Below are 21836 nucleotides of genomic sequence, written 5' to 3'. Positions count from 1 at the left end.
CTGAATAGACTTTCTATTATGCTAAGCACAGTCCTAACAGTCTCTTCTCTCCCTCTCTCCTTCTGCTGAGCCACACACAATTTTATGGAGATACTAGAGATCCTGATCCTTTCTGCTCTCCGGACCTGCCTGATCCGTTTCGGATGTCCTGCCTCTGGATGGAGCTCTCATCTACTCCAATTCAAGATTGCTGGGACTACGGCTGCTTCTAAGGCCAAACAGACTTTATATAAATCCATAATGAACATTTTCACACTATCTGTTGTTACCCAGATGAGGATGGGTTCCCTTCTGAGTCTGGTTCCTCTCAAGGTTTCTTCCTCTTAAAACATCTTAGGGAGTTTTTCCTTGCCACTGTCGCCACTCAGTGGCTTGCTCAGTTGGGATAAATTCGCACCTTTAATATCTGTATACCGTGTTGGTATTTCTGTAAAGCTGCTTTGAGACAATGTCTATTGTAAAAAGCGCTATACAAATAAAATTGAATTGAACTGAATTGAACTTTGAAATATGAAATACCTTTTGATTGACATAACTATTTACACTTGAATTCTCACATGACTCTCTAAAAGCAGTGTTTGTTTCTATATCAGGCTTAGTGGACAGCACTCAGAAGATACTTAACAAGAGCCACTAAAGTGGACACACCCTTTAATTTTATACTGGCACTATAGAAATAAAGAAAACATAGGTAAATTACCCCAGTCTGAAAATATTTCATATTACAACCTCATTTCATTGAAAATGCTTCTTAGTCATAATATGTACACTTTGCCTCATGTCAGTTTCTGTACCCAGCTTTACTGGTGACTTCTCTAAGTATACAAAAGGAAAGTGTGGTGTTCCACAAGGCTCTGTTCTAAGACCCCTGCATTTTATTATTTATATGTGCTGCTTCTGCATACACTTGTTCATAAACACGGTATCAGCGCCCACTGCTATTCTGGTGACGCATGGCTGCATGTTTCGGCCAAACCAGATAACAGATGCAGGCTTAATAAAGCTGAGGAAGGTGTAAATGACATTAGACATGGGACACTGAGTCACTTTCTCCTACTTATTTCTTACATAAGTACTTCTTCAAAGGCCACATGCAGCTAGGAGAAAGTTTCCCCTCGTGATACGCTGCAGTGACACAACAACTGCTCATGTTTTTAGCACACACACACACACACACACACACACAGAGAAACAGAGTTCCCTTTCAAAGGGAACTTCAACGTTGCGTTTAGCATAACACTATGGGAGCACCTCTCTCGTGCAACCGGCATCTGAAGCTTGTGTAAAATCATGCCTAGTTATAGGCCTGCCATGATCAGGTGACGTGGCAATTAAGCACATCTCGTGATATAAATATGGCACCTGTGAACCGCGGCATCAGCCTTTATTATCTTCAGCGAAAGACTGCAAGTCTGTTGTTTATGTAAAGAAACAAAAAGACGCTTCATTTCCCCGCTATCTTTTCTCAAAATCTCAGAACTTTTCTATCCCTTTAAAAAAAGAGAAGAAAAAAAAGGAATGAGCGCTCCCACAAGTTCTAGCGAGAGTTCGCTAAGACAATCTATGTCTGCTGCTAGTAGCACCTTATTGGCCAGCTCGAATATGGTTCTCAGAGATAATATCCCTGCTTGATGGCATTCCTTGGGAGATTCCCATCCACAGGGATCCACTGTAGACCCAGTGAACTGCACAATAGCTACAGTCCTGGAGTTCTTACAATTTCTCAGTGGGGTGGGCTCCTTCTACAATCAGGGTTTACGTGAACGCCATTTCGGCCAGCCATGCCCCTGTTGATGGAGCCTCTGTGGGGCAACATCCTCTAACTTCGAGGTCTATGCCTGGTGTCAGGTGGCTGAGGCCCATCTACAGGCCACGCATAACTTCCTGGGACCATTCTGTGGTCCTGGAAGGTCTGTCAGGTGCCCCATTTGAGCCCTTAGAGTGGATCTACTGTCTCAAGCCGGTGGGCTGATTTATCACCCTCAGCCAGAACTATGGAAACTGTGGGTCTGGCCCCTGAGGGGCACCACCTCATAGATTCTGGTCTCACAACTGAGGTTGTAGAGACCATGTTCAATGTTAGAGCACCATTCACAAGGAAATTGTATGCACTCAAGTGGCAGCTTCTTGTCTTGTGGTGTGAGGAACATCAGCTAGACCCAGTGAACTGCGCAATAGCTACAGTCCTGGAGTTCTTACAAGACCGTTTCCCAGTGGGGGTGGGCTCCTTCTACAATCAGGGTTTACGTGGCCGCCATTTCGGACAGCCATGCCCCTGTTGATGGAGCCTCTGTGGGGCAACGTCCTCTAACTTCGAGGTTCATGCGTGGTGTCAGTCGGCTGAGGCCCATCTGCAGGCCACGCATACCTTCTTGGGACCTTTCTGTGGTCCTGGAAGGTCTGTCAGGGGCCCCCTTTGAGCCCTTAGAGTCAGCCTCTGAGAAGCTTCTGACTCTAAAGGTAGCTCTTCTGCTGGCCCTGACATCTCTCAAGCGGGTAGGAAATCTACAAGCTCTCTCTGTTGCCCCTTCCTGCATTGATTTTGCCCCTGGATTAGCCAAGGCCTTCCTGTATCCTATGCTGCTTCATTCCCCACACCGGAACAAGAGAATACACCTGCTGTGTCCAGTAAGGGCTATCTGTACTTACGTCCACCGCTCCAGCCAGTGGTGTAAGTTGGAGCAGCTGCTGGTCTGCTTTGGCGGTGACAGTAGCAGTGATGCTGTGTCAAAGCGGCACATTGGATAGTGGAAGCAATCTCTATTGCTTATGAGGCACGTGGTCTTGCTACGCCTCTGGGCATAACGGCTTATTCCACTAGGGCGGTCGCCTCCGCGAAGGCTTTGTGCAAAGGGGTATCCTTACAGGATGTGTGTGCTGCTGCAGGGTGGTCTACGCCACACACATTCATTCATTATTACAGCCTGGATACTCATTCCACCCCGGGCTCGAGTGTCTTGCAGTGACCCTCGGGCTTGGGTCTTTTTGAACAGGCCGTACCCTTGGTATGACGGAATGGGTATTCTCGTTCCCATAGTGTTATGCTAAATGCAACGTTGAAGTTCCTTTTGAAAGGGAACGTCTGGGTTACCCCTGTTCCCTGAGAAGGGAACGAGATGTTGCGTAGCTTTGTCATACCTTGGCAGGCCCGTGAATTGCGTCTTCGCTTCAGATAATAGAGGCTGATGGCGCGGTTCACAGGTGCCATATTTATATCATGCGACGCGCTTAATTGCCACGTCACCTGATCATGGCAGGCCTATAAATAGGCATGATTTTACACAAGCTTCAGATGCTGGTCACGCGCGAGAGGCACTCCCATAGTGTTATGCTAAATGCAACGTCTCATTCCCTTCTCAGGGAACAGGGTTACATGCGTAACCCAGCCATTCTCCATGTAGTCTGAAATTCAGGATTTTCCCTTTATTTTTAATCTGATCTGAAGTAACTAGTAACTTGAGTAGCCTTCTCATCGTATACTTTATTACTCTTACTCAAGTAATTATTAATGTTATTACTTATACTTTCCAGCACTAAGTCTTTATCCCCACTGAACAATTGCTCTACGAGGGTTCAGCTGTATCTGACCAGCTGACCTACATGCTGGAGGTGTGATGGAAGATGTTAAAGCGTCTTGGCCAAAACAACAGCAGGAGTTATCCACACCCAACCCCAAGTACATTTGCAAATGGCCCATAACACTAGGCCCACACAAACCCAAAATGTGGAGGCCATTCCACTGAACTACCCAAAAGATATTTCAAATGAAAATGCACGAAAATTTTACAAAAACAACAGACTTGCAGACCTCCAAAAGGATGGCAGCACCAGCAACCTGATATTTTACATGAATAAACCCCATGCATGGCACAGGGCCATAATTTCAAACTTTCCCTCTGCTGAAAGAAAAGGCATATGTGGGTGTTTCCAGCTAAAAATAAAAAAATGAGGAAAACACAACTATCAGCATCAACATATACAACCCCAATTCCAAAAAAGTTGGGACGCTATCTAAAATGTAAATAAAAACAAAATGCAATGATATGCAACTCTCATAAACCCATATGTTATTCACAATAGAACATATAAAACATATCAAATGTTTAAACTGAGGAAATGTACAAGTTTAAGAAGAAAATAAGGTAATTTTTAATTTGATGAAACATGTCTCAAAAATGCCTATGAAATGGGCAGCTTGTACATCTGTAAAGGCATTATCAATGCTGAAAGGTATATACAGGTTTTAGAGCAACATATACTTCCAACCAGATTCCGTCCCATCTTTACTTGTGAGAGACTCTGCCTCTCTAGAATACTCCTTTTATACCCAATCATGTTACTGACCCATTACCAATTAACCTAATTAGCTGCAAAATGTTCCTCCATTTGTTTCTTTTTAGTAACACTTACTTTTCCAGCCTTTTGTTGCGCCGTCCCAACTTTTTGAGACATGTTGCCTAGGTAAATTCAAAGGTAAATTCAAAATTACCTTATTTCCCCCTTAAAACGGTACATTTCATCCACGGGCTCTTTTTTAACAAAACTATCTCAAGAGAAAGGAAAGAGCACAGCAGGAGCCCATTACCAATAACCAACTTCTCACCCCAGAGGAGTCAGACTACTTGCTTCCACCTCCACCTCAGATGAGCACAGTTTCAGCACTGAACAAACCAAAGACCCCCATCCATACTGTTAGTGCACTGACATGAGATAAAGATTAACAGTGCTGGAAGGGGAGATGGTACAGCTCAGAGAGATGACCATCTCTCTATACCAGGGGTGCACAATTAGAATTCAAAGAGGTCCAGTGACTAGACTGCAAATACGAACAAATAGCTTGAACTGGATAGAATTGATATGACTCTCCAAGTTTTATGCTTCTGCTCCTCCCTCTCAATTTGATGAGCCAAAAGATGATAAGATTACTTAAAGATGATAATTGCTTATTAATCGCCCAGTACATTTGTATGTGAATCCAAAGATACTCAAGCTACACTAAGTGAGCATATGCATTTTACTCCCTGGTTTGCACAATTAAACAAACTGCATTCCTTTTCTGAAAAAAAATGTCATTGTAAAATAATGTTACAAAGCATTATTATTATTTTTTTTTCGATCTACAGATAAAATGAAAACATAAGTTAAACTGGAAAATGAAATGGTAGGCTATACATATTTCTGCAACTGCACCTATTTCTGGACATTGCTTGATCTAAATAATCTACATAAGGAATAAAAATCACAAACGTGACACCTGTGAATAAAACATATATTATTATTATATATTATATTAAAAAATATATAAAATAGTTGTCTTGAATTTCTCTCTGCAGCTCATGAAAAATATAAATGGGGCATTCATCAACTGAAAGTTAAAATTTTAAGTATTTATGTATTTAGTTAATTCTGTTTCTGAATAAATAAGCATTATTCAACAAATCACAAGTCTGTTTTGATTTGATGGTCAGAAGCTGTACTAAATGACGAATAACCTAAAAATCACAAACATGATACTTGTAAATAAAATAATTGTATATATGCAATTTATTAGATCCTTAAAATAAAAAGACAGCTAAATAGTGAAAAAAGTAATAATTGTTGGAATTATACGAATGAATGACAATAACTTTCATAGAAGGCTAAACCGACAACAAAGTCTGACTTGGTTGCAGCCATAAATAAATTCTGGTTTGAGGAACTAACAGAAACAGCATTGTATCAACAGATATAAGTTCTTTCAGCCATGGTTGAGCGTCAGGGTGGACACACTGGCATGTAGCAGATAATTTCCAATCTTTTAATAACTGTACTTTGTACATTAGCCTATGTATCCTGTTTAGATTTGCTGAAAAAAACATGACCTAACAATAATTTAGGATTGTAGTTCATTCCTACATTAAAGATTAAGTACACAGACTTGACCAATTGAGTTATTTTATGCAGTAGCTTTGCTAATGTGATATTCTAAAATTTGAAAAAAATAAGAAAATGTTTAAAAACTTTTGACAGGTAATGTACTTAAAAAAACTTGATTTAACTTTACCTTTATTAAATTAACTTTGTTTCTTTTGAACAATGCAGAAATGTGTGTATGATCAAATCATATTTAATGTATGAAAACAAATTATGTTAACGTAACTCAATTCAATCATGTGGAACTGATGTACAAATTTTACTTTAATTAATTCACTGGGCTTCTGTGGAGCTCTGTGTTCACTTTTTTTTTTTAAATAATAAAACTAGGAAAAGAAAAGAAAACTAAGAAAAGAACATCTGGGTTACGCATGTAACCCTGTTCCCTGAGAAGGGAACGAGACGTTGCGTTTACCATAACAGTATGGGAGCACCCTTGCACAAGCGACCGGCATCTGAAGGTTGTGTAAAATCATGCCTCTATTTATAGGCCTGCCATGATCAAGGGACGTGGCAATTAAGCTTGTCGCGTGATATATATATATATATATATGGCACCTCTGAACCAGGCCGTCAGCCTCTATTACCACCGAACAGGCTACACAACTACTAGTCCAGGCTCTTGTTATCTCAAAACTGGACTACTGCAACTCACTACTCTCGGGCCTCCCGGCCAGCTCCATCAAACCCCTTCAAATGATTCAAAATGCACCAAAAACCAGCCCAAGAGAACCCATGTCACACCCCTCTTCATCGCCCTCCACTGGGTTTCTGTAGCCGCCTGCATCAAATTCAAGGCCTTGATGCTCACCTACACGACCTTGTGTGGAACAGCACCCTCCTACCTCAACTCTCTCCTGAAGGCTTAAGTTCCCTCATGCAATCAATGAACGACCGACGCTAAGTAGTAGCTACTCAGCGTGGCTCAAGGTCCCTTTCAAGAACATTCAAACTAACTGTTCCTCAGTGGTGGAATGAACTTCCAACCTCAATCCGGACCGCAGAATCTCTCATCATCTTCCAAAAACAGCCAAATCTCTTCCGTGAACACCTAACCAACCCATAAAAAAAACAAACAAAAAAAACAACTCTGACAATTACACCTCTACTCTGTGCACTTTGCTTCTTCTGGAACTCAATTAATGCATCTTGTATGGTAGCACTACTTGTATTGTTCTCTGCTTGATATATCACTTTGCTTATATTTTCTCATTTGTAAGTTGCTTTGGATAAAAGCGTCTGCTAAATGAACAAATGTAAATATATTATCTGAAGCGAAGATGCAATTTACAGGCCTGCCCTGGTATGACAAAGCTACGCAAGGTCTCATTCCCTTCTCAGGGAACAGGCCTACATGCATAACCCAGACATTCCCTTTCAAAGGGAACTCAACGTTGCGTTTAGCATAACAGTATGGGAATGACAATACCCACTCCGTCATACCGAGGGTACGGCCTGTTCCAAAAGACCCAAGCCCGAGGGTCACTGCAAGACACTTGAGCCCGGGGTGGAATGAATATCCAGGCTGTAATAACGAATGAATGTGTGTGGCGTAGACCACCCTGCAGCAGCACACACATCCTGTAAGGATACCCCTTTGGACAAAGCCTTCGAGGAGGCGACCGCTCTAGTGGAATGAGCCGTTATGCCCAGAGGCGTAGCAAGACCACGCTCCTCATAAGCAATTAGGATTGCTTCCACTATCCAATTAGAGATGCGCTGCTTTGACACAGCATCACCTCTACTGTTGCTGCCAAAGCAGACCAGCAGCTGCTCCGACTTACGCCATTGGCCGGAGCGGTGGACGTAAGTACAGAGAGCCCTTAATGGACACAGCAGGTGCATTCTCTCTTGTTCTGGTGTGAGGAACAGAGGAAGACGGAAAGCCTGCAACTCCACAGGGTGGGAAGTCAATGTAGGCATTGTAGGCATTGTAGGCCTAGGATACAGGAAGGCCTTGGCTAATCCAGGGGTAAAATCAAGGCAGGAAGGGGCAACAGAGAGTGTTTGTAGATCTCCCACTCGCTGGAGAGATGTCAGGGCCGGCAGAAGAGCTACCTTTAGAGTCAGAAGCTTCTCAGAGGCTGACTCTAAGGGCTCAAATGGGGCCCCTGACAGACCTTCAAGGACCACAGAAAGGTCCCAGGAAGGTATGTGCGGCCTGCAGATGGGCCTCATCCGCATGACACCAGGCATAAACCTCGAAATTAGAAGATGTTTCCCCACAGAGGCTCCATCAACAGGGGTGTGGCTGGCCAAAATGGCAGCCACATAAACCCTGATTGTAGAAGGAGCCCACCCCACTGAGAAACGTTCTTGTAAGTACTCCAGGACTGTAGCTATTGTGCAGTTCACTGGGTCTACAGTGGATCCCTGTGGATGGGAATCTCCCAAGGAATGCCATCAAGCAGGGATATTATCTCTGAGAACCATATTCGAGCTGGCCAATAAGGTGCTACTAGCAGCAGACATAGACTGTCTTGGCGAACTCTCGCTAGAAATTGTGGGAGCAGAGCGATTGGGGGAAAAGCGTACAGATGTGACCTCAGCCACATGTGCACCATGGCATCCAGCCCTAATTGTGCGGGAGGAGTGAGGGTGAACCACAGTACAGCGAACACATGCAGGGCGAGAACACTCAGAGAGAGGGCGAACACATGCAGTCCCGCTTGGGCAAACCTCCACCATCTGGACGCCACCATTTGTGGATGGAGCCACCAATCCCTGGGCCTCAGCCCCTGCCTCAACAGGATGTCTGCCCCCACATTCCAGTTGCCAAGTATGTACATTGCACTCACTGACAAAACTTTCCCTCTGCTCAGAGAAGAATTAAACAGGGGGCGCGGACATAATCCTCCCTGGTGGTCAATATATGAGACCACTGCTGTGTTGTCTGTAAACAAATGGTGACCTCTCAATTGAGAAAGAAGGAATTTCAGTGCTAGAAATATGGCCCACATTTCTAGGTAATTTATATGTCGCTCCAGATGAAGACCACTCCAGAGACCGTGAGCTGGACAGCTGTCTAAGACCGTGCTCCAGCCCGTGAGGGAGGTGTCTGTCATTACCACCTTGCACTAAGGAGACACCCCTAGAGTGTGACCCAAGGCTAGAACCCGGGGACACTCAAATTGTCAGAGCATTACTCTCAGAGGTTTCGTCCTTGGACGAAACCCCAACACCTCAGTCACCACTGAAATGGTCTCCTGCAATAGGCCCAATAGTATGACATTGGCTGTCCATAAGCTCAAATAGTCTCCCATAGAGACTGCAGGGGATGCCAAGATCCAGCTTTATCTTGCTCAATGTTGATATGATTGACCCTACTCATGTTGGGGATAGAAACACCCTCATCGTAGTAGAATCCTTATAACCCCTAGAAAAGTTGTCCACTGCACTGGAGAAAGCATACTTTTCTGAGGTTCAACCTGAGCCCCAAGCTCTTCATGTGGGCAAGAACAACATCACGATGTTGAACCGCCAGTTCCCTGGATTGTGCTAGAAATAACCAGTCGTCCAGGTAGTTTAGTACACAGATGGCCTGGAGTCACAATGGACCCAGAATGACATCCATGCACTTTGAGAAGGTGTGAGGGGATAAAGCTAGCGATATTTCTATGTGGAAATATGCACCTTTTAGATCTATCGTCACAAAACTGTCCTCAAACAGAACCTGTGGAACGATAAGTTTGGGCGTCAGCATCTTGAACCTGTATGTCCGAAGAGTACAGTTCATATGACGCAGATCTAAAATTGGCTGTATACTCCTCTATTTTTTGTGGACCAGGTAAAAATGGTTGTAAAAACCTCCCTCCCTCAGGGAACGGGGTACATGTTCTGTGGCCCCTCTGTCCAAGAGGGATCTTACTTCCTGTGCTAACGTCAGACTCTGGTCTCTGCTGACTACTGTGGTACCTCTGAAACGGGGGGGGTCGAGCTCTAAACTTCACTTTCTGAATCCTCTCACTCATATTTTTCTTTTTTTTTCTTCTCTTTTTTTTAAAGGGATAGAAAAGTTCTGAGATTTTGAGAAAAGATACAGAGGAAATGAAGCGTCTTTTGTTTCTTTACACAAACAACCAAAATGCAGTCTCGCTGAAGATAATAAGGCTGATGGCGTGGTTCACAGGTGCCATATTTATATCACATGACGTGCATAATTGCCACGTCACCTGATCATGGCAGGCCTATAAACAGAGGAATGATTTTACACAAGCTTCAGATACCGGTGCGTGGTCGCCATGCAAGGGTGCTCCCATACAGTTATGCTAAACGCAATGTCGAGTTCCCTTTGAAAGGGAACAAAAGTTTCCACTGGCAAGAAAGAAGAAGATGGAATTCATTCAACGTTACCTCGAGGAACTTTCTAAAGTGTAAAAAACAAAAAACCTGCTCATTTAATAAACTAAGCTGGGGCTCAAACCCTGCATGTTACCGCTGCGATATTGTAGTACACATACTGTAGCCACATATAGTATAGTATAGTATAGTATACTATAATCTCACCTGTACAATGATACTCGATCACGCTCACTTTATATACTTAAATCTTGCAATTAGAAACTTATCATAAGCTTTGATGATAAATGTAATATTTTTATGTGAACCATTCAACCACACATTCCATTTTTATTGTACTGTGAACCGTGCCTGCAGGGTACCGCATGATCACACATGACGAATCGCGTGAAACCGCATGAAAAATGTGCATTCTTAAAGGCCACATCTGTAATGACCTCTAAATAACCGAATGGTTTGCAGCCATAGATAGACCTGCTGAAGCCCACACCTAACCTTGAATCACAATATGCACCCTTTTAAGTCACTGTATGAGCATGCCTAATAATCTGTTCCCTTTCTCTGTTGAGCTGTACATGCAATCATGCTGCCTAATGTGATGCTGTTGCCTGATTCTGACACACTTCTCCTGCTGCGGCTCACCTCACCCACCAAAACCTGCCTCTTCTTCCTACCTCTCTATCTAGAGCTTTCTGCATTTGTGACATACTTCTTACAGGTGTGGTAATCTCACATGCTTACCCTAAATACTTGTATCCCCCCCGCCAAAAAAAACCAAAACAAAACAAAACAAAAAAAACCAATCACACACACATACAAAAAAAACAAAGACTTGCCTTTTTCCTGTAGACCTGCACATTCTAAGAATCATGAAGTCTGTGCCCTCAGGACTTCTATTTACAATATGCCCATATTTCCAACACATTTAATACTGTTCGGCCTTTTCTCTATATGAATGTACAGGGCTTCAAGGTTTCTTCTTCATCTCGTCTCAGGGAGTATTTCCTTGCCATTGTCTCCCATGGTTAGCTCATTAGAGATCTAAATCTACATCCAGATTTCTGAAAAACCTGCTTTATGTCAATGCCTATAGGTAAAATCACTATAGAAATAAAACTGAATTGAACCGAATCAGTCACTTACCTTAAGTCTATAAGGTCTAATCCAGAAACCTGACTCTGTGTTTGTGTAACTAGCTATCACTGGTAAGAAGTATTCAAAAGCCCTGGAAGTGTGTGCTGTCGTTGGCATTGTTTGATGATATCTTAAATAATCAAACTTGTGTGCAGTCTCTTTGAAGTGCTTCTTTTAATGGTCCTGGGCAAAGTTAAAATATAGCGCAGGATAGTTTTTTAGGCAACAAAACAACAGTTTTCCCACAAGTCATTAAAAAGAAAAGCAGCACCACAAATATTGTACCTTCCAGTTTGCTAAATCGTTAACAAACACTGACTTTTATCTTCTGTTCTACTTCCTACCAGAGTTAACTTCTTCCTTAACAGCCCTCTATTGATAACAGCAAAGCAGGCAGTTACATCATGATTTCACATAAATCATATGAAGGGTTTACAAATTAATTTTGTTAGAAATCCAACAAAGCCACTCTGTCACAGTAGTGCCGATAGACGTCACAGGCTCACTGCACACACCTTGTCACATGACCACGAGCACCACGTATCATGTTGTTGTCTAATTAGCTTGAGTATGTAAGTCATGCATTGTATAGCACGCCTTGTCAGTCTTTAGTTGTTGCCTATCTTAGTTGTTTCATGTTCATGTTTCCTAGTCTTTGTGTTTCGCTTTGTGTCAATGTAAATGAACGCTTACTTGCACTTGCATCTTCTTCAACTACCATTCCTGACACACTATTGCTCAGGTGAATTTTAGATGAGATCAAATTAAATTCATTTATTCTTAATGGACTGTAAAATAAGTCAAGTCTTGAAATTTATAAGGATCATATATGAAAAAAACTCTCCCCTTCTCTAGCGCTCTTTCCCCTGTCTCTGCAAGGCTGAGCATTGGAAATATGTCATTATCTCCATGACCTCCACCTCCAAGTCAAAATTATGTATAATGATAAGCGATTTACTTTTTCCTGCTACATACGAAACTACAGAAAATATGCATAAAGTCTGAGTGAAACTCTTGGGAACAATTTAATTCATATTGCTAGGGCTGAGGGAATACAACCCAGCTGTTGGACAACAGGAAATTAAAGAGCAAATTAATGCTTTCAAATGTTTTCAGTTTCCACCTGACGTGAGGTAATATTTAGTGAAACTTGCATGAAAGAGCTAATGGAGAAATAATTAAAGGTTATTGGCAAAAAATGAAGAGCAAGTTCAAGTTTACACCATCAATTTCTGAGACAGACATTCTGCCAAAATGATGGGGCATTTAAAAGTCATTCAATGAAAAATATTCTTTTCACTTTGTAGAGCTTTAGTTGGCCATGAAAGCCAGAGTGAGTGAGAAAAAGAAGGAGAGAAAAATGAAAAGACAGATACAGGGATAGAGAGAGAGAAAAACTGAGCATCAGAAAAAGACAGGAAGACCTATCATCTGTCACAGTGCCTGTGATAAAGAAAGGCTTCACATATCCAAGACTTTAAATTACACTGCTATGGTCTCTCCCCCCACCCCCCACGCTCAACATCATGTTGATCCTACTTCATAATAAAATCATAAACAGCATCAAAACCCTTAGGAAATCAAACACATAGATGTAAAGCTTGAACCTGGGTCTTTCTGTGGCACCAGTTAAGATGATGTAATGGAATAATCTCCAGTGATGTGTTTTAACCTCTGGGTTTCAAGAGCTGAATCGCATTCAATACCGGCTACTTGGATTCAGAAGGGACCTATAAGAGCACATGAGTGAAAGTGAGTATGTAATGGTTTGTCATTTAAAAAGCGTCAAAGAATATGAAAACAAATAACCAAGCTGCCTCCGTGGAGAGAAGGATGGGGTCCAATTTTCAGAGATGAATAGGCAAGCCATGCCATTAGAAAGGTGAGCTTTGGATCATTATGCACAGCCTACAAGCTTATTCATCATCCTTGACCCTGGGCTCTCCAAAATTAATTCAGCCAGTCATTGTAATACATTGCCCATGTTGGAGGGATCCTTACATTGATATTAATAATGATATGAGATCATCAGCAAAACCACATATCATTATTAATAACAATACACCTCATACAAGGAATCAGGGTGGTGCAGCAGGTAGTGTTGCTGCATCACAGCTCCAAGGTCTGATTTTGAGCTCAGGTTACTGTGTGGAGTTTTGCGTGTTCTTCCCATGGCTGCATGGGTTACCTACAGGTTATCAAGTTTCTTCCCACCTCATAAAAACATGTCGTTAGGTGAACTGGTTTTCATAAATTGCTCCTAGGTGTGATGGTATGGTATGTAATATGACAGGGTCCTGTTTAAAGGTTAAATAGTCGATTTTTAAAAATGTCTTATTTGTACAAATAACCTGAAAAATATATAGAACATGATAAACAATAATTGTTTATCACAAGTGTATTATGTGGCTGAGAAAACCTGTTTGGAAAATTGTGTTATGCTCCTTGTTTGTGCTTACATATGCCTCCTGTCACTCATTTTATAGACATTTCCCAACTCTCCTTCACTCCGCCTCCATCTCAGTCTCTTTAGAAACATCAGAAATATGGATGAAATCAGCAAGCATACAGTACAGCCCGATAATTCTCCTGCGAGCATAAAAACATGCTGTGTTTCAAAAAAAGAAAAAAAAAATATATAAAAAACAAAACAACCACAAATAACACTGTGAAATCACAATAAACACTGGCAATGATTTTCCATGATGGAATACGTCCGGAATACATATGTAACCCTGTTCCCTGAGAAGGGAACGAGACATTGAGTCACGCTTGACGCTTTGGGAACACTTTGGAAATGATGTCTGAATACATGTGAAATCACACCAATCAGGTGACGAAGAAATGTGTCACGAAGACTATATAAGGCCCCCAGAAATTGTCATTCAGCTTCTATTTATTTGAAGGAAGACGCAATTTGTAGGCATGGCAAAGTATGGCCAACATCGCAACGGTCCATTCCCTTCTCAGGGAACAGGGTTAACCCAGACGTTCCCTTTCCAAGGGAACTTCATGTTGTGTCATGCTTGACACTTTGGGAACGAGAACACCCACTATGCCATACTGAAACATGTCTGTCAAAAAATGTATGTGAAGTATATACTGTATGTATAAAAACACTTCTTGAACAAACATAGAATGTTTCGTCTTACAGCATTCCCTCAGATAATGCCTTAGAGGAAGCCACACCCTTGAGTGTAAACACCTAAGTCTGCTTGAATGCGTCCCTGTAGAGTCCAGCTACTCAGTTACTGGTTCTACTGGCAATAGTTATCTCACAAAGAATAGACAAGTATTAGAGCATGTATTTTCTTGTGGATAAAGCTCTAGTATTGAAAACGTTCTCCCAACCTCAGTTGAGAGACACCTAGGAGACTTACAGCCTACACTGCCAAGACAGGGCTATGCTGTCTGAAAATCATACTTGGAATTGGTCAAAGTGGAGATACCAGTAGTAGACTCTACTGGTTTTGACGAACACCCTGTTCTGAAAACAGACCTATCAGGAAAGAGGTGTGGCCTGTTCGATAACAGTGTTCAAACTGGATAAAACATCCAGAAACTGCACGTAAGAGAGTTTAAAATACACAATCTAAGCCAGCTACCTTTCCTCATCCCTTTTGCCCCTTAATGAGCATGTGACCACCTAAACAGTAACTAAATAATTTAAATTCTGTTGAGAAGCATTTGTGAAAAAAACCCTCACCTCAGTTACTGGATTTACTAATGATAATTGTACCACGATGAGAAGTGACACTTATTAGAGCATACACTTCCCTGTGGATGAACCTCAGCACTAAGCATATAGTCACCTGATAAGTAGCCACACCCCCAGTCTGCCTGTGAAATGTCTCATAGTCCCCACACCTCAGTGACAGGGTCTAATGGCACTTTTCCACTGCACAGTACAGCTCGACTTGACTCGACTCTGCTCGCTATTTGGGGCTTTCCACTGTGGATAGTACCTGGTACCTGGTACTTTTTTTTAGTACAACCTCAGTCGAGGTTCCAAGCAAACCAAGCCAATACTAAACGTTAGCCACGTACTGAGGGAGTAAGGATTCTACTTAACGAGTGGTTCTGTATTGTGCCTGAATAAATGTGTGTCATTTAATACATACTTTGCATATGGTAACATTCTATTAATTGAAAATTATGTATAATTTATCTCATTACAGATAAAATTAAAACAAAGGTTTCTGTCTTAGATTTTTAAATCTCGCTTGTTACCGATTTCCAAACAAGCATTTATTGAGGTCACTCCAGTCATGGCTGAATCATATAGAGCACTACGTAGGTTCTAGAACGCTGTTATTTTACACCCTTAATAGGGTCCAACAGTGAACAGGAAAGGCATTTGGAATATGGCTGTGCAGGGCTTCGATAATACATTACTCCTGCATGAATGCATGTGGAAGATGGCACTAAACTTGAGGCAGCACTAAACTGTAGTGGAAAAGCAAGCTCAGAAATGTAAAGCGAGCCGATTCGAGTTGAGTTGAGCCATACCGTGCAGTGGAAAAGTGACTTAACTGAAGCTATTCGCGCCACGAAGTGAAGTGACATGTATTTAGAGCATACACTTCCCCGTGGGCGAATTTGGAACGTTTGTGGAAACCACAGCACTATCCTTGTAGTCACTGGGTCCCACTATGCTACTGGAATCATGATGTGAAAGAGACACGTAATAGAGCTTACAACTTTCCCATGATAATAAATACCCCCTTTTAAGTATAAGATTAAATATTTCCTCAGAAATATTCTGAGTTCTGAAGGGAGGGGAATATGGATGCGAGAATGTGCAATTTTCAGCTCTTATCGTGACAAATCAATACGCAAACTGAAATGATAAACACACTGTGTAACACACTGTAACTGCGTGTATAATGAGTACAGTTTCAGGTAACGCAGACCCAAACTCAGCTGCATTCCTGCACACCGGCGGACTCAATAGAGAGAGAGAGAGACTTTTTTTTTTAAGTGAAAGTATCATAAGTTCATTACCTTGCCCAGCTCGCAGGGACATAAGAACATGGTAAATCGTTGAACAGATGATGCCCTACAGAAATACTGGGGTCCCCGATAAGTCCCCGATGCCCACTTTATTAGCTCCTTCGCACTACTTCTTCCTTATAGCACTTAGAATGGTCATCAGATCCATTCTCGCACCTTTGGAGAACTGGGATCGCATCTGCCCGGACCCACACTAGATTTCTGTTCCTCCCTATCAGTGCTAGGCGGAGGACTACTCAAAGTGGCGAGGAAGGAGTCTACCGAATTCCTTTGACTGTTTTTTCACTTCCTGAAACCTGTCCACAACAGTATTTACTGCGTCACCAAACAAGCCAGCAGGAAAAACAGGGGCATTCAATAAAAACACTTTGTCTCTCTCTTTTATTCCCAATAAATTAAGCCATAGATGCCTCTCCGCAACCACCAAAGCAGCCATAGAACGGCCGATGGCACCGGCCGGCTGCTTTGTGGCACAGAGAGACAAATCTGTGGCTTGGTGGAGCTCCACAACTGCCTCGGGACCAACACCCTCGCCACTATCGAGCTCTTTCAGCAGGTCAGCTTGATCAGCTTGAAACACAGCCATAGTATGCAAAGCCCCACAAGCCTGACCTGCTGCCGCATAAACCTACCCACAAACTGTGATGACACCCTGCATGGCTTAGTAGGCAAGGCTGGCCCCTCTAAGTTTGTTACCATGCCAGATCCATCTGGGACCCCCATGATTTGAGCCGGCAGGTTGCCTCAACAGTGGACGGTTGTGAACATGAGGTGCAGCTCCCTTAACTCAAGAAGAGAGCCAGCCGAGCCTGGAGTTTTTTAAATGAGAATTTCAAGGACTTGCCTAGCCTGCTCGTCGCCCAAACATTTAACACAGAAAATGTGCCCATCATCCTCCGAAACAGGAGCATTAACATGACCTCTGAAACCTCTTTAGCTCATGACAAACAATAGGACAAACAATAGGACAGACAATATACACAGAGTACACAGACATGCACTTCCTGAAAACAAAGAAGCTGAATGATGTAGTTTGTGGGTGCCTTATATGGTCTTTGTGATGCGTTTCTACTTCGTCACCTGACTGAGGCAGGCCAATCAGATTGGCGTGATTCCACACGTATTCAGACACTGTTCCCAAAGCGTCAAGCGTGACGAAACATGGAGTTCCCTTGGAAAGGAAACTTTGATTTGCTAAGGGGATGAACATGGACACGGAATTAACAATGTTGTGCCTGGACTGGTATATAAACACAATCTGTATAAAGTGTTGAACTGTTTGAATTGACTGCTTTACAGAACAAATCAAGTAGACAAGCTTTTTTGGTTTTAATCACAAAGAAAAATAGGACAATGAAGGCACTCATGCCCATTCTAATAGTTCCGTATGAGCCAGGCTCTGCATATTTATAATGTTTTAACTTGGCTTTCAGTCAGCGGATTGACCTATTGATTAGCTAATGAATCTAAGAATGCTAACTATCCTAATACCAAAGCTTAAAGCTCATAAGACCTCATGATATGGAACTGCTGGATTTGCAAACAGCAGTTGTATGCAAAATATGCAAAGACAAGATTGGCACGTCAAGAAAATATGATAAATTTGAGAGTAGGTGAAATCCTGACAACACAGTGAATAACAATGCATCCAGAAACACTGGAAACGCTGAAGTAAAAAAAAAAAAAAAAACTTTTAAAAAGACACTCTTTATTGGAAAACATATAAGCAGGGAAAATACATCATAGATGCCATGGCATTTACCCTGGTCAACACTATAATACCCATTAAAATGGTCAAAATGAGGATAATTGTAAAAAACTAACAAACAACAAAAATCAAATATTCAGTATTTCAACATATTTATATACTCACTTGCTTGCCAATCAGCTTTCCATTTTTTGCACATTTAAATCCTGAAGACATTTTTAGAGGTGATAGAATGTTTTTTTATTCACCATGTTTTCAAGCATATTTTAAAATACAGAAGCCATGTTTGATTGTTTTCATTTTTAGAAATAATTGTATACATTCTCTTGGGAAGTGCACTTCCTTGTAGAGCTATATTTTCATCACTTTGGGGGAGGGTTGGTTAGTCTCAAGGAGAAAAATAGCATGACTTTTTTTTGTATCTTCCCTGAAGTGTAATTATATTATTAGTAAAGTTTTTTGCACCTTGTCTCTGACCCTCTGACTGAAACGATCGGTTTTTGTTCTTTACCTTTAAGACTTCAATGTAACCACCCACTGCTATGATTGCCTAACATCTTTGCCTATAAATTAATTATCAACGCCCCCTGCCATAACACGTGCGGAACTGTTTTCAGTGGCTGAGTGCCAGTGGGCAGGGCCAACTGTGCGCTGATGTAAAAGAAGGTGTCGATGTCTTGCTGTAGGGGCAGTCATATGCAAATATTTTCCCGTGTGACATCACAAATCCCGCCACACCCAAACGAGCTGTTTTTGGAGCTTGGTTAAATAAATGCTCTTTTTGTAATAATAATTCTCTGAGGAGAACATATTAAACTATGAAACTTGCAGGGCGTTTTAATGATACAATGACCTATTATATGTGAAAAGATCAAGGAAAATTTGATTTCTCATGTCATGACCCCTTTAAAATTTTATTCAGCTTCACCTGTTTATCTGTTAGAGACCTAATCTTAACAAATCTTCCTTAATGTACCCTAATTTTGTTAGCTTGTTATATTATTATAATTATTAATTATTAATATTTCTTATAGCAGGTGGTGATTCATCAAGACAAAAAAAATCTCATACAATCTAGTATATGCCATTTTAAGCATTGATGCAGAGACATACACTTGGACTAGTGTGAGTAAAACTAGGGAGGATTAGCTACTCTGTCCTGACAGTGCACCATTGATCCCCCCGTGTTAGTGTGACGGATCGGCAAGAAGCGTCTCTCTGGCCCAACACGGGTCACTGCACTACACTGATGGGGTCACTTGGAGGCTCTCATAAAAGATTAGAACCTGACAACTCTCAAACATCATGCCCTGCCACGACAAAAACAAACACTCCTCACGATTCAGCTTTCAAATGAACAGTTCATAACAGATTGAGGGGAAAAAAACATGCTTTTTCATCTCTAACTGAAACTGCCAAGCCTGTGCTACATTAGCACTGAATGTGATGGCAATGAAAGGGAAAAAAGACCTTTATTGAGTTACAGAAAAGTAAGCGGTCGCTAATGGTTAAATCTTATTTTCTTAGAGGAACATTGTTTGCCTTTTTCAGACACGCTTCTCATTTGAGCACCGCGGTGCGTAAAACGACACTGCATTATCTACTTGGTGAGAACAAAAGGCTCGAAAAACAGCAGAGGCATTCTGCAGAGAGGAAAGTAATCGGAATGATTTCTCTTTAAGGCAATTTGCCACACTAGTTTTACGTGTTGGGTAGAAATGTGGGGCTAAAGTGCTTAAAGGAAACTAACAGCATTCTAAGCCATAGGGTATAAATGAGCTAATTACCCTTAAAAAAGATAAGAAATCAGAGAGAGAGAGAGAGAGAGAGAGAGAGAATGAAAGTGCATGAAAAATCAGGTATTTAACATTATCTCAGACTAACACAGGTAGAACATGGCAGACACACACACACACTGCCCCAAGACTGAAAAAATAAAGTAAAACACATCTACTCTGTTCCTTCTTTTAGTTTAAAGAGTGCTTCTACTTGGTTTATAGATGTATTTGAACGGCATTCCATTTGTAGAGAGAGAGAGAGAGAGAGAGAGAGAGAGAGAGAGAGAGAGAAATACATTTTTGCAACCAAGAAAGTCCTTTTCTCTCTCCTGGCTGAGCTGCTGACAGAATGGGGACACTTTAATTTGATGTATGGTGATAAAAACCTGCATCCTCAGCAGTGAAAAAAAAGTGTCACAGGAAAAAAAATTGAAAATGGTTTCTTATACAATGCCCTAATTATCCCAAAAGATGTAACAAAAATAATAAAAAAAATAACTGTGCAATTATCCTGGAAGTGTTCAGCAGAGGTCAGAGTGTATGGTGAAACAGGTGAACTATGAGACATGTGAAATCCAGGTTCATACTCAAGTTACTAATCCCATTCAGGGCCATGTGATGAGGGTGGAAACATGGGAGGGAAGAGAGAGAGAGAGAGAGAGAGAGAGAGAGAGAGAGAGAGATACAGGTAGAGAGGCAGACTATGGAACAAGAGCTGTGTGTGTGTGCATGTGTGTGTGTCCATGAGTTGCCTAGTGATAAATGGTGTTTGAGGCCAAACTGACTGCATCCTTTCAGTGTCTTGTGTCGCCGCTGCTTTACACTGCTCAGTAATTTATTTCTAGCTCCTTGGCCCTTTAATGAAGGGTCCAGTAGCAGCACATTGATCAGCCAGAACCCTCCACTAGCCCACACATATACTCCATTTAACGTCATCATTTAATCTGCGATCCGCCAATCTGTTCCTCACACACTCTTGCTTAGATCTATGACCTTTCGGGGAAAAAAAAGCAATCAATAATCAGCTTTACAACGTCGGTGTCTAATTAAAACAAGCGGAGTGTGACTCAAAGGGCAGCACTGATGCACAGGACATGCTATATTGCTCAGAGCTGCTTCAAGCAAACTGCACTGGACTTTAAACTGTAACTCTGAAGATAAGATGATGTTTATAGATATTGTATGTATTTCATTTAATGTCCTTCCAAGAGAGGTGCTACACATGAAAATCATGCATGTCATTTTGTTCAAATTATATGCACGATGAAAAAGACTGCATATTCACTACAGGTTGTATTCAGAGTTGAGTTACGCATGCATAGTGAGGAGCTTGTACTGAAATTGCAGACATCAGAATTCAGACCTACAGAATTTAGTGCTATTCATAGAGTTTTGTGAGATTTGTGGGTGGAGTTTGGCTAAAAGTGAGGCATGTCTCAATTACGTGCAATTTTAATGTGATTTTAAGCCCATTTTCCTTACACGATATTGGCTCGAGGAAGCAGCAAGCAGATGTAACCACTGAGTTGCCCTGTGATGTACAGTGCCCTCCACTAACATTGGCATATTAAATATGAGCACTAATATTGGCATATTAAATATCTAGGCTGTGAAAACTTGACTTTATTGTTTAACCTTTTGATCTTTTGTTAAAAAAAAGAGACAAAAATACTCTGCTCTTACGGATATCCAACAATTGCAAACACAACAAAAGTTTATCAAAAAAAAAATATCTTTGTAAATATAGGTGTGCAACATTTATTGGCACCCCTATGAATTCATATGAGAAAAAAATATTTGATGTATATTCCCACTGATAGTTTACATTTTTTTAGTACACCTGGGTGACTAGGAATTAGAGATGCACCGATACTAAATTTCTCAGCCGATACCGATAACCGATTATTCAGAGTGATATCGGCCGATACCGATACCAACAGTTCTGCCTTTTATGCCTCCTTATACATTAAAAAAATAATAATTTTAAAGAA

General features: G+C 41.4%; 1 protein-coding gene across 1 annotated transcript in view; it reads right to left on the bottom strand.

The window, feature by feature from the left end:
• Nucleotides 1-21836, bottom strand: part of opcml (opioid binding protein/cell adhesion molecule-like) — a 173100-nt gene that overhangs the window by 21646 nt on the left and 129618 nt on the right. The window lies entirely within an intron of this gene.

The sequence above is a fragment of the Ictalurus furcatus genome, chromosome 16 (genome assembly GCF_023375685.1).
Source record: "Ictalurus furcatus strain D&B chromosome 16, Billie_1.0, whole genome shotgun sequence".
Taxonomy (NCBI): Eukaryota; Metazoa; Chordata; class Actinopteri; order Siluriformes; family Ictaluridae; genus Ictalurus; species Ictalurus furcatus.
Note: the sequence above shows the minus strand (reverse complement) of the source record. Positions and strands in the feature narration are given on the sequence as shown.